The 11,837-nt window shown below is 43.6% G+C and overlaps 1 long non-coding RNA gene across 1 annotated transcript; it reads left to right on the top strand.

The window, feature by feature from the left end:
- The first annotated feature begins 353 nt into the window (after nt 1–353).
- On the top strand, nt 354–1,400 carry LOC128110581 (uncharacterized). Its single transcript, XR_008218261.1, has 3 exons — nt 354–528; nt 910–1,014; nt 1,272–1,400. It is a non-coding gene; the product is annotated as an uncharacterized LOC128110581 (long non-coding RNA).
- Nucleotides 1,401–11,837: the final 10,437 nt, after the last annotated feature.

Raw genomic sequence — 11,837 nt, 5'->3', positions numbered from 1 at the left:
ACTAGCTCAGGTCTAGTATCTGTTAGGGTCCACAGATCACCCCTCAAAAGACCACCACTCACATGTGCAAAAGCAAGAGCGTTTATTTCTCAAAAGAAGAATTCCTGCATGCAGGGATCAGCCACACAACAACACAGTCACAACCCCTAGAGAAGCTGCCAGGCTCCTGTTATAGACAGCCAGGAGGGGATTAGGTCATCTTAAACATGATTGGCCAAGTGAGCAGCAGCCACATTAATGTGTTTCTGATTGGCTGGGCCTGCAAGTGCTGAATCATGCCTGGTATGCAATATCGCCCTCACTTGCTTTACCAGAAACCAAAACTGAAACAGAAACTAAGACCTAAACAGAAACTGAAACTCAGTCCTAGCAGAGGCTGGGGCCAGGAGACCATGGTGCTCCTGTGGTCTCTCAGTGTAGTGTTCCTGGACGATCATTAAACCCAGAAAGAAGAAAAGGAGCTTACTAGTGTTATTGCAGTGGAGCCTGAAACTTAACTGCCTATCAACTGGATTGTTTTACAACTTGGTAAGGACAGAGGTGATCTTAGAGATTCTTGTCTGATACAAATGAAATAATTGCTATTGATTATAGTTATGACTTTATGTGGCATTAACCACTTTGGTAAATGAACCATCAATCTTATGTAATCACTGCTTTAAAAAACAAAACAAAACTAATTTCTCCATTTGTTTTTATGGTCTTTTGAATAAGAATGGCCCTCATAGGCTCATATACTTGCATGCTTAGTCCCACGTTGATGTACTGTTTGGAAGAATTAAGAGGCGTGTCCTTGTTGGAGGAAGTGTATTGCTGCGGGTGGGCTTTGAGACTACAAAAGCCTATGCCAGACCCAGTGAGTCTCAGAGTGCCTCTCTCTCTCTCTCTCTCTCTGCCTGCTGCCTGCAGATCAGGATGCAGCTCTCAGCTACTTCTCCAGCACCATGCCTCCATGCCTGTCTGTGTACCACCATGAGCCCCACCAGGATGATCATGGACTAACTCTCTGAAACTGTAAGCAAGTTCCCAGTTAAAGGCTTTCTTTTTCAGAGTTGCCTTGGTCATGGTGCCACTTCGCAGTAATAGAACAGGGACTAAGACACCTTCAAAATCAGCTAGACATCTGTTGGTAGGTAGGGTCAGCAATGGTTTTCTGCGGTGGAAGACAATGTGAAGAATACGGAGAAGATAAACCAACAGGCGACCAACCAGTAGGAAATATTTGTGAACTACGTATCCAACAAATATTGTTCTCTCTTTCCACCATTCAGGCACTGGAGATGGGACCTGGGTCGTCAGGATTGGTGGCAAATGCCTTTTCTCCCTGCTCTGTGAAGTTTTATCTGGCTTGGGTCATCAAGACTTAATGTTGCTCAGTGGTAGAATGCTTGCCTACTTTATAAAAGGCCCCAACAGTTCAAAAATAAAATAAAACAGTTGAGAGGTTTTTCTTTATACATTGACTTCTTATGCTCTTCATCTCTTTTTCTGTTTCAGTGGGTACTGAATTTTTATTACTGTGTGAAAGAGCTTTGTGAAGGTTCTCAACCCCCAATGCAGTTTTTCCAAGTTATTTATTCTAGGGTTTTGTTGTTTGTCTGTTGGTTTGGATTTGTTTGTTTGTTTTCTATCCAAGGTTTCTCTGCAGACTCCTAGCTGTTCTAGAACTCAGTCTATAGACTAGACTGGCCTCAAACTCAAAGATCCACCTGCCTCTGCCTTCCAAGTGCTAGAACTGAAGTCATGTGCAGTCATGCCAGGCTTACTTTCACAATTTTATGTGTAGTGATTTGAATGAGATGTCCCCCATAGTCTTAGACATATGCATACTTGGTTCCCAGTTGTTGACACTCTTTGGGGAGTCTTAGGGGATGTGGCCTTAAGGAAGGAAATGTCACTAGGGGAAGGCTTTGAGGTTCCAAAGGCCACAAGCAATTCCCAGTTAGCTCTCCAAGCTTCCTGTTTGTGGGTTACCATGTGAGCTCTGAACTGCTGCTACAGCTACCTGACACTTGCTGTCTCCACTCCGCCATCATGGCCTCTAACCTGGCATGGGATATTCGTACACTGTGTGAAGGTTTAATTGCTGTGATTGGTGTAATAAAAAGCTGAATAGCAGCCGGGCGGTGGTGGTGCACGCCTTTAATCCCAGCACTCGGGAGGCAGAGCCAGGCGGATCTCTGTGAGTTCGAGGCCAGCCTGGTCTCCAAAGCGAGTTCCAGGAAAGGCGCAAAGCTACACAGAGAAACCCTGTCTCGAAAAACCAAAAAAAAAAAAAAAAAAAAAAAAAAGCTGAATAGCCAATAGCCAGGCAGGAGGTATAGGTGGGACTTCTGGGCAGAGAGAAGGAGCAGGAGGATGAATCCAGGTATGAGAAAGACGCAGAATGAGTCAGACACACAGAATGGGATGGAGGTAAAAGACACGTGGTAGAATGTAGATTACTAAAAGTACGGGTTCGTTTAAGTTATAAGAGTTAGTTAAAAACAAGCCTAAGCTAAAGGCCAAGCCTTCATAATTAATAATAAGTCTCTGTGTCATTATTTGGGATCTGGCTGGTGGGACAGAGAAAGACTCGTTATACTTTGGAGCTGTAAGCACCAAAGGAACTCTTTCTTCTATAAGTTATCTTGATCACGGTGTTTTATCATTGCAGTAGAGGAGTGGTTAATGCATATGTATTCAAGACAAGTTGTTTGCTATGACTTCTTTTCTTTCTTTTTTTTTTAATGAAACGGGAGCGGGCAGTTGCCACAGCACACTTGAGATCAGAGGACTACTTTTCAGAAGTCGGTTTGTTCCTTCTACCAGGGGACCAAACTCAAGCTATCAGGCTTGGCAGCAAGTGCTGAGTCATCTCCCTGGCTCTGCTTACGCTTCCTTAAGTTCATGTTGACAAGTCCTTTTTAATAGCTATCTTTATCACCAACATTTACATTTTGTCCATTTATATCTTTTTATTTTAACTTTCTTCTTTATTATTTATTCACTGTGCAAAATGATGGGCTTCACTATGATACTTCTATATGTAGACTGTTCTTTGCTCATCACCCCATTACCCTGTCCTGTCCCCTTTCCCCTTCCTCTGGTCCCCTTCCTCTTCCCATAGTCCCTCTGTGCTGCTTAGTCTTTTGCTAACTTGACAGGAGCTAGCCTACTCTTGGAAAGGAGACCCTCCATAAGGTTGACCTACAGGTCAGGGAAGTCTGTGGGGCATTTTCTCAATTAATGATTGACGTGGAGGGATCATCCCCACTGGGGAGTGGTGCCACCCTGGGCAGGTGGACACAGAGAGCAAGTCAGTAAGCAACACCGCTCCACAGCTCTGAATCCGTTCCTGACCTTGGGTTCTGGCCTCGAATTCCTGCCTTGGCTTCCCTCAATGATGGACTGTGAGGAGGATATGCAAACCAAATAAATCCTTTCCTCCACAATTCCCTTTAGCCATGGCGCTTATCACAGCAACAGAAACAAAACTAAGACACTTCCTTTTACTTTTATGTCATAGATATATTATTATAATTATAATATATAATCATCTAAATTCCCTCATGAGAGAGAAACCTGTCACAATTGCCTGAACCTGGCTTGTTTCACTTCACATGATAATGATCACAGTTTTGATCCATTTTTCTGAAAATCACGTACTTGTCATTGCTGAATAAAACTCCATGGTTATATGCACTGTGTTTTCTGAACATTCGTCTGTTGACGAGCATCCACACTGATTCTACGACTTGGGAATTATAAATATTGTGGCAAAGAAAATGATGTCTAGGGATCTATGTGGTATATTGACTCAGTTTCCATGGGGTAAATACCCATTTGCAGTATAGCAAACGGGAATTATATTTTCAGTTTGCTAAGGCACAGCTTGTCTTAGTCACTGTTCTATTACTATGAAGAGACACCATGACCAAGGCAACTTTTATCAAAGAAAGCATTAAATTGGGACTTGCTTACAGTTTCAGAGGCTTAAGCCATTATCATCATAGGAGATGCATGGCACTACACAGGCAAACATGGTGCTGGAGAAGTAGCTGAGAGTTCTATGTCCTGATCTCAGCCAGCAGGGGGACAGGGAGAACTGGACCTAGCATGGGCTTTTGAGACTTCAAAGCCCACCTCCAGTGATACACTTCCCCAAATGAGGCCACACCTACTCCAACAAGTCTACCCTTCCTATCCTTCTCAAATAGTGCCACTCCCTGATGACTAAGCATTCAAATATATGGGTGCATGGCAGCAATTCTTTTTTTTTTTTTTTTGGTTTTTCGAGACAGGGTTTCTCTGTGTAGCTTTGTGCCTTTCCTGGAACTCACTTGGTAGTCCAGGCTGGCCTCGAACTCACAGAGATCCGCCTGGCTCTGCCTCCCGAGTGCTGGGATTAAAGGCGTGCGCCACCACCGCCCGGCCGCATGGCAGCAATTCTTATTCAAACTGCCACACAACTCCATACTAACTTCCATAAAGATGGATTAATTTGCCTTCACACCAATACTAAATAAACTCCTTGCCTCCTTAGAAGCACTTGTTTTCATGATGATGATGACGCTATTCTGTTAGTGGGAGAATGGATCTCACTGGGTTTTGATTTGCATTTTTTAATACCTATTTATATTTCACGTTGTTTCTACATCTCATTTTTATCCTATTGTAATTCACTTCGGTGTGATCTGAGCCAGGCAGTGGTGGTGCACCCTTTAATCCCAGCACTCACGAGGCAGAGGCAGGTGGATCTCTGTGAGTTCGAGGACAGCCTGATCTACAGAGTGAGTTTCAGGACAGCCAGGGCTACACAGAGAAACACAGCCTCAAAAAAACTAAAACCAAACCAAAACAACAAAAAAAAAGTAGGTCTCACAATTTTTCTTAATTGTTCAGCATTTGTTTTATTGTTATTTTATCGAGTAGTTCAACTTTTCTTCTCAAATTTTAAATGTCATTCTTATCAGATACTGAATTCTTGTACAGTTTGCTTCATTGCTTCATTTATTATTATAGCCTTCTCATCTCATCTTACTGATTGTGCTGATTAGTTGAACTATGTTGTAATGCCAAAAAATTCAGTCTTTTGTTTTTTATGTTTCCTAAGTTTTCTCACCAATTAATCTGGAAAAAAATTTTTTTTTCCATTTTGCCAACTGCCGGTAAAGGGAATGTCTAGAGAGCCTACTTCCACCCTGACACTGCTCCCAGTAATTTATATATGTCAGTTCATATAATGCTAGCAGTAACGCTGTAAGGTAGGCACCTTTATTGTCCATGCTTGACAGTAGATGAAGTCAAGGCATAAAGACCAACTTGCCCAAGGTCACATAGCTAACAGTGACATGTAATACACCCACTAAGCCCAGATAGTCTGACCAAGGGCTCACACTCAAACAGTTAGGCCAATATTATCTTGATTTTCTTTTGCTTTAAATTGGAGATAGTACAACATAAAAATAAGTCTTTGAGGTACTATAATGACTAAAATGCTGCTCAAATCAGCTTCATAGTCACATTCTATAGCAACGTACTTGACCTTCCCAAGTTTTTCATCACTATAATAAAATACCCAAACAAGCTACTTTGTAAAAAAAAAAAAAGAACCTAGTTGGGCTCATGTTCTAAAGGTCCAAGGTCAGATTACTGCTTCATGTTGGCATTACTGAGAAGGTCCTCAAGGTTCTTTGAGGCATCATGCGGCAAGAAGTAGGGAATTCTCATATGCAGCGTGCATGTGCATGGATGTGCAGGTGCATGTACATATGTGTATGTTGGGTTTTCTTCCTCTATGCACACACACACACACACACACACACACACACACACGCACACACGTATATGTGCCAATAGGTATTCAGTCATATCATAGAGCCCCATCCATACAACCTATCCCATTCACCTCCCAAACATCCCATCTTTAAATACCATAGGTTAAGTTTCCACCCTTTTAATACCACACAATGGTGTAAATTTCAACATGTGAATCCTTGGTCCTGGAAAACATACGCTAAGCATATCAAAGCCACACTAATAATGAAGAATTGCTGTACAACAATCCTTTTCTGCATTATGAATATGTATTGCTCTCATTTGCTAATAAAAGGCTGATTGGCCAATAGCTGGACAGGAAGAGATTGAGCTTGAGAGCCAGACTAGGAGGATTCTGGGAGGAGAAGGGCGAAGTCAGTGAGTTGCCAACAAACACAGAGAAACAAGATGAGACCGTCATACTGAGAAAAGGTACCAAGCCATGTGGCTAAACATAGGTAAGAATTATGGGCTAATTTAAGTGTAACAGCTAGTCAGTAATAAGCCTGAATTATCAACTAAGCATTTATAATTAATATAAGGCTCTGTGTCATAATTTGGGAAGAGGCTGCCTGGTATTTGGGTACAGGCGGTCAGGAAAGGAAATGTCCGGTTACAAAGAATGAAAGTATCTTTATAGTATAGAGCAGTGGTAAGAGTGCTGAATCCCATCAAAGAAAGCGGGAGGCAGCAAGACAAGACCAGAAGTCCTCTGGTGCGGCAACAGGGAAGCAAGACACCTACTCCTTGTTTGGCTGCTGACCAGCTCCTCCATCCCAAACATCTCTCCAGCTGGTCTTCAGTGCCGGATACAAGTCCGTATTTCAGACTCACTTTTCCTAGGTCCCCTCCAAGGGGTGACCACGCCTGGTGAGATTCTATATGTCAGACTCCAGATTATCTACAGTACCGTGTGAGTTTTAATTCCTCCTGGTCAAGACAAAGCTCTACCATGATTGGGGTTGCCACAGTCAGCAGCAAATGAGAACACAGAGTGCTGCTATTCCGCAGCCTAGTCAGGGGAGCCGATGGGAAGAGGTTGTATATGAGGACCACAGAGACAAAACAAAACAAAAACAGTAGATAGTAGTCAAGTATATCAGGTGGAAGAAGATGATAACAAGGGACCCTGAGAGGAGGAAGCCTGTTCTATAGAGGGCCTATGGAGACATGTCTCTCTAGTGTGAAGGTTAATCTGGGATGCTAACTTGATCGCATGGGGACCAGCCAAGAGGCATGCTATTTTAGTTAATGATACTATTGCTGTGATGAAACACCATGACCAAAAACAACTTGAGGAAGAAAGAGTTGACTTGGCTTACACTTCTATATCTCTGTTCATCATTGAAGGAAGTCAGATCCTGAACTCAAACAGGGCAGGAACCTGGAGGCAGGAGCTGATACAGAGGTTGCGGAGAGGTGCTGTCTCCAGGCTTGCTCCCCATAGCTTGCTCAACCTGCTTTCTTATAGCACTCAGGGGTAGCCCCACCCACAATGGACTGGACCCTCCCCCATCAATTTCTAATTAAGAGAATGCCCTACAGGCCTGCCTGCTGCCAGAACTTAAGAAGGCATTTTCTCACTTGAGGCTCCCTCCTCTTAGATGACTCCAGCTTGTATCAAGTTGATGTAAAACTAGCCAGCACACAGGTCTCTAAGCTAGTCTGTAAAGGTATTTCCCAGAAGGATTAACTGAAGAGGAAGGACCCTCTCTGAAACTGGGCAGTACCTTCCTGTGGGGGCCCAGAGGTGAAGAGGTCTGTGGGATAGATAGCAAAGTTGTGGTGGTGTGCCCACCTTTGGTTCCTGCTAGTGAGTGCATAGACTTTGTTGATCTTCGCTGACATCCAAACACAACTTCTTCATCCTCCTAACACGGACTGGAGAACCTCAGCTCTTAGGAATCATCCCAGACTTCAGCAGTGCTAGGGTTGCTGCATTATCCAACCTCACAAACTGGATAGACACTGGGTTCTCAGACTCCCTGGTATGCAGGTAGCCATTGTTGGACCACCCAGCCTGAGTCATGTAAACCAATCTAATAAATCCCTTTTGTAGTAAATAGCCATCCTATTGGTTCTCTTCCTCTTTAAAAAAAAAAAAAAAAAAAAAAGCAATAAAGAAAAAAATAAAAAATAAACCCTTACTGATACCCCAGGCTGGTGCATAGTGTAACTGAACATTCTAGAATGGGACCTTCCTTTTAGAGATAGGGAAATGTGGGAGGTATGGAGGTCTTTGTGTTCACAGGTAAGTACCAGAAGAACCAGGAATGTTAAACACAAATGGCTGTCCCTTCAAAGGGAGGGATGTATAACTGTTTTCTGCCAAGACGGTTGAGAGTAGACATAATCAATAGCCTGGTGAACTTTGTGCTATCTGTGTGGCCGAGGCCACACCAAATCCTCCCCCCTTAGCTTGTCAATCTATAGAAAATAGGACAATATATAGAACCCATCTTTATGGAAAATGTCACATGTACTTTACAAAGAGTTTCAAAGCAGTCGTGTCTTTAGCTTTATCGTGTGCACAAGATTGAATTATTTATCACCGGGAAATTTTTCACAAATTGTGTTGTCCTTAAATATACATAAACTAAACTGCTTGGGGCCAGACTCTAGAAGTTTGACCCCACATTGGCTACTTAGTCATGTTGAACTGAACTACCTTCTCGACTCCTGCAGATTGTTACTCCACTAGCCATGGCAGTTGCAGAGAGCCTCGCAGGCAGCCTGTGAAGAGCGTCCCTTCCTTTGAGCTTCACCCTTATTTTCTGAAATTTACTGGAAAAGACAATCGGGCGGCTGGATAATGACACGCAAGCATACATATGAAGCACTGGGAAGGTAGACGACTTCTTACATTTTTCCTCAAATCACCGGGTTTGCAAACGTCAACAAAATCTCCACAAACTCCATCCCCATCACTCACAGCGATGCTGATCTTGAGTTCCAATAACAGGGAAAGAAAAGGGCAAGGTGATAGAAATTCCCAACACACCCCCACGGTTGGGCATGGTCACGCATGCTGGTGGGACACTTAGTCATTTCCGCCTAGTCATTTCTGGGTCAAACGTCCTGCCTGTCCTGCATAAAGCACGAAATGCAACCATGTGATCTATGCACATGTGTAGCGCCATGTTCCCCGGCCCCCTTCACACACGTGTCTTTCCACAGGCCTGATCACATCTATCCCTCTTTCCTCATCTTAATAAAACTCTTGTTAGTGGATTCTGTCATGTTTCCTGACTTTTCTTTGCAGAGTAAGAGCGCCGATAAAAACCAACACAAGGGCTTAATCATCATTTCTACAGAACATACCTTTTTAAAAAAAAAAAAAAAAAATTCTTACTTATTCCCACATTTTTTATGGGTATGTGAATTGAATAGTTTCAATTTTTTAATTATAAAAGTAATTGTTCTGGTGGAAGCTCCACCTCAACTCCCCTCCCCCATCTCTCTCTCCTCAAACCCTGCCTCATCTCAGACCAGCTCCGACAAACACAGCTCCTCCCCCAGAGATGCTCAAGACCACTCCACAGTGTATTTAAACTGCCCCCCCCCCCCCGAAAACAGACATGTGGTTTTTTGGTCTCTCTTCCCCATCTCCTTTGTGGGGGGCTGGAAAGTCATCCGAGAGCATTTTACCCATTAAACTGGGCTTTTTCTAATTAGGTTTGATTGGGTCGATTTGGATTTCTGCGTCGTCAGCAGAGAGGCTTATGGGGTGTAGAAACTTTTCAGTAATGACTACTGTATTAGTCAGGACTCTCTAGAGAAACAGACTAATAACATGAATATATACACATAAAAATAATTTATTAAATCAGCTTATATCTAAATAATAACAACATCTCATAGCCCCAGAATTTGGGAGACTGAAGCATGAGGATTGCTGAGGGTTCAGGCTAACATGTGTTACAAAGAAAGATCTGTGTCATTAAAAAAGAAAGGAAAGGAAAGGGAGAAAGAGAGAGAGAAAGAGAGAGAGAGGAGGGAGGGGAGGAGGGAGGGAGGGAGGGAGGGAGGGAGGAAGGAAGGGAGGAAAAGAAAGAAAGAGGCTTAAAAACCATCTTATAATAAAGACAAACTAGTCTCATTCCTGTTTCTTATTAAACCTCTGTTTCTCAAGGATTGGGCTATGCCCCATCTGTAACCTAACTACAAATGGTTCTGTACTGCCTGTTCCAAGAAACCATGTCTTTGTTTCAAAAAGTTGTTATGACTACCTTGTTATATCCACCTTGCAACCTTGTCTTTGTTTCAGGAGGTCTTTGTGACTAACTTGTTTTAAGCTGCCAGGCTTTTGTCAAGTCAGGAAGGTGAGGACGAGGCTGGCCATTATGGAAATTCGCCACTTTTATTAGCTAGCCATGCCCCTCCCCATCTGCCTACCAGGGAGTCTAACTCCTAGTCTCTCCTGTTTAAATGTGTTTGGGGGTGGGCGTGCTCATGTGTGTTCACAGAGTTCCGAGGTTGACATCAGGTGTTTTCCTCAATCACTGTCTGCCGTACTTATTGGGGCAGGGTCTTTCCCTTGAAAGCAGAGCTCTTGGATTGAGCTGGTCTAGCTAGCCAGCTTTGCTCCATCTCCTACATGCTCTGATAATAGCTGGTTTGTCATGACCACCTGTCATTTCTACTAGTTCTGAGGATCCCAGCTCTGGTCATCACCCTTGCATGGCAAGGGTTTCCCACAAAGCCGTATCCCCAGGCCCCAGTATCTTTCCACAGAAGGAGCATTTTACCAAATTTGGGAGTCACCACCCATCCTCAGACCAGACTCAGCCACCCATCCTTAATAAACCCAAGAAAAGAGCCAAATAGTGTAATGCAAAAAAAAGGGGATTTATTCAACCTAGGCACACTGGGAAGAGGAGCAAATGATCCCATGGTTCCCCCTCTCCAAGTCTTCTTTGTGAGGTGTTCTGAAGGGAGATTAAAATTTAAATAGAGGGCCAGCACGTGCACACCCAAGCTGTCTCAGTCTGACTGACCCTGCACACCTTTGACCCATTGTTGTATGGGCTCAGTCTCTCCCAGTGAGGTGATGGACAAGCTGTTAAGCCTGTGTGAAGTCTCTTTCACAAGCTCCCCCTCTCTGCTGGTGCCCTTTTCTTCTCCCAGCATGAGATTCCTGCAGAAATGCCCATTTCCTTGCCGTCCATTGTTTCAATAGATAGCCATACTGAGAGGCACAGAATGTCCCTTTAGAATAACTGTTCCTGTCAGGCCCAGCCTTACCTAAACCCAGAGGAAGAAAAATGGCAAAGAGGTAGCAAGAAGTTGAGAAATGTTAGGGAAGTCATGTTGTCTCCACAAAAACAAAAATCCAGTTACGTCTGGATATTTCCATATACTTGCAAAATGGAAGTTTTAATTATATATATTTTTCCCATTGTGATTTGATTTCTTAGTGTCAGGGATGTAAAGTTTCAGGGATAATACCTCCCACTCTTGAGAGCTACAGTCAGACTGTATACACACACACACACACACAGACACACACACACACACACACACACACACACACACACACACACACGCCAGGCCGAGAGGAGAGAGTGCTGTTTCTGAGTCTCCCAAGCTACTTTCAGGCCATTTCACTCCACCCTCTTTTAAAAACCTCTTCCCTCAGGTTCACACTGTACCAAAGACACCCACCCCACCCATCTGAAACAACAGTGCGCTGGTCACTCCTTTGCTTCCTGCTCACTGATGGAAGAGTCTACTTCAGGCCTCTTACTTCCTCCAGTCTACAGCCATTACCCTCAAAGATTTTTATAGTAACCCTGGGTTACAATCCCCTAGCCTCCGGCTGCCTGATAGTACTGTCCATTCTTTCACAGGGGCTCAGGGCCATGGTGAAAGCCTAGCTTCTCACCCCCATAGGTTTCTCATCTCACAAAGGACAAATTTAAATATCACATCCCTCAGCCCAAGCTTCCTCCTTCCATTGTTCCTCTTGGCCCCGATGGGCTTTTTGACCTGTGATCTTTTCCTTTTTTTTTCCCCCAGGACAGGGTTTCTCTGTGTAG

The sequence above is a fragment of the Peromyscus californicus genome, unplaced genomic scaffold (genome assembly GCF_007827085.1).
Source record: "Peromyscus californicus insignis strain IS unplaced genomic scaffold, ASM782708v3 Scaffold_15__1_contigs__length_86483966, whole genome shotgun sequence".
NCBI lineage: Eukaryota > Metazoa > Chordata > Mammalia > Rodentia > Cricetidae > Peromyscus > Peromyscus californicus.
This window is presented reverse-complemented; position numbering and strand designations above follow the sequence as displayed.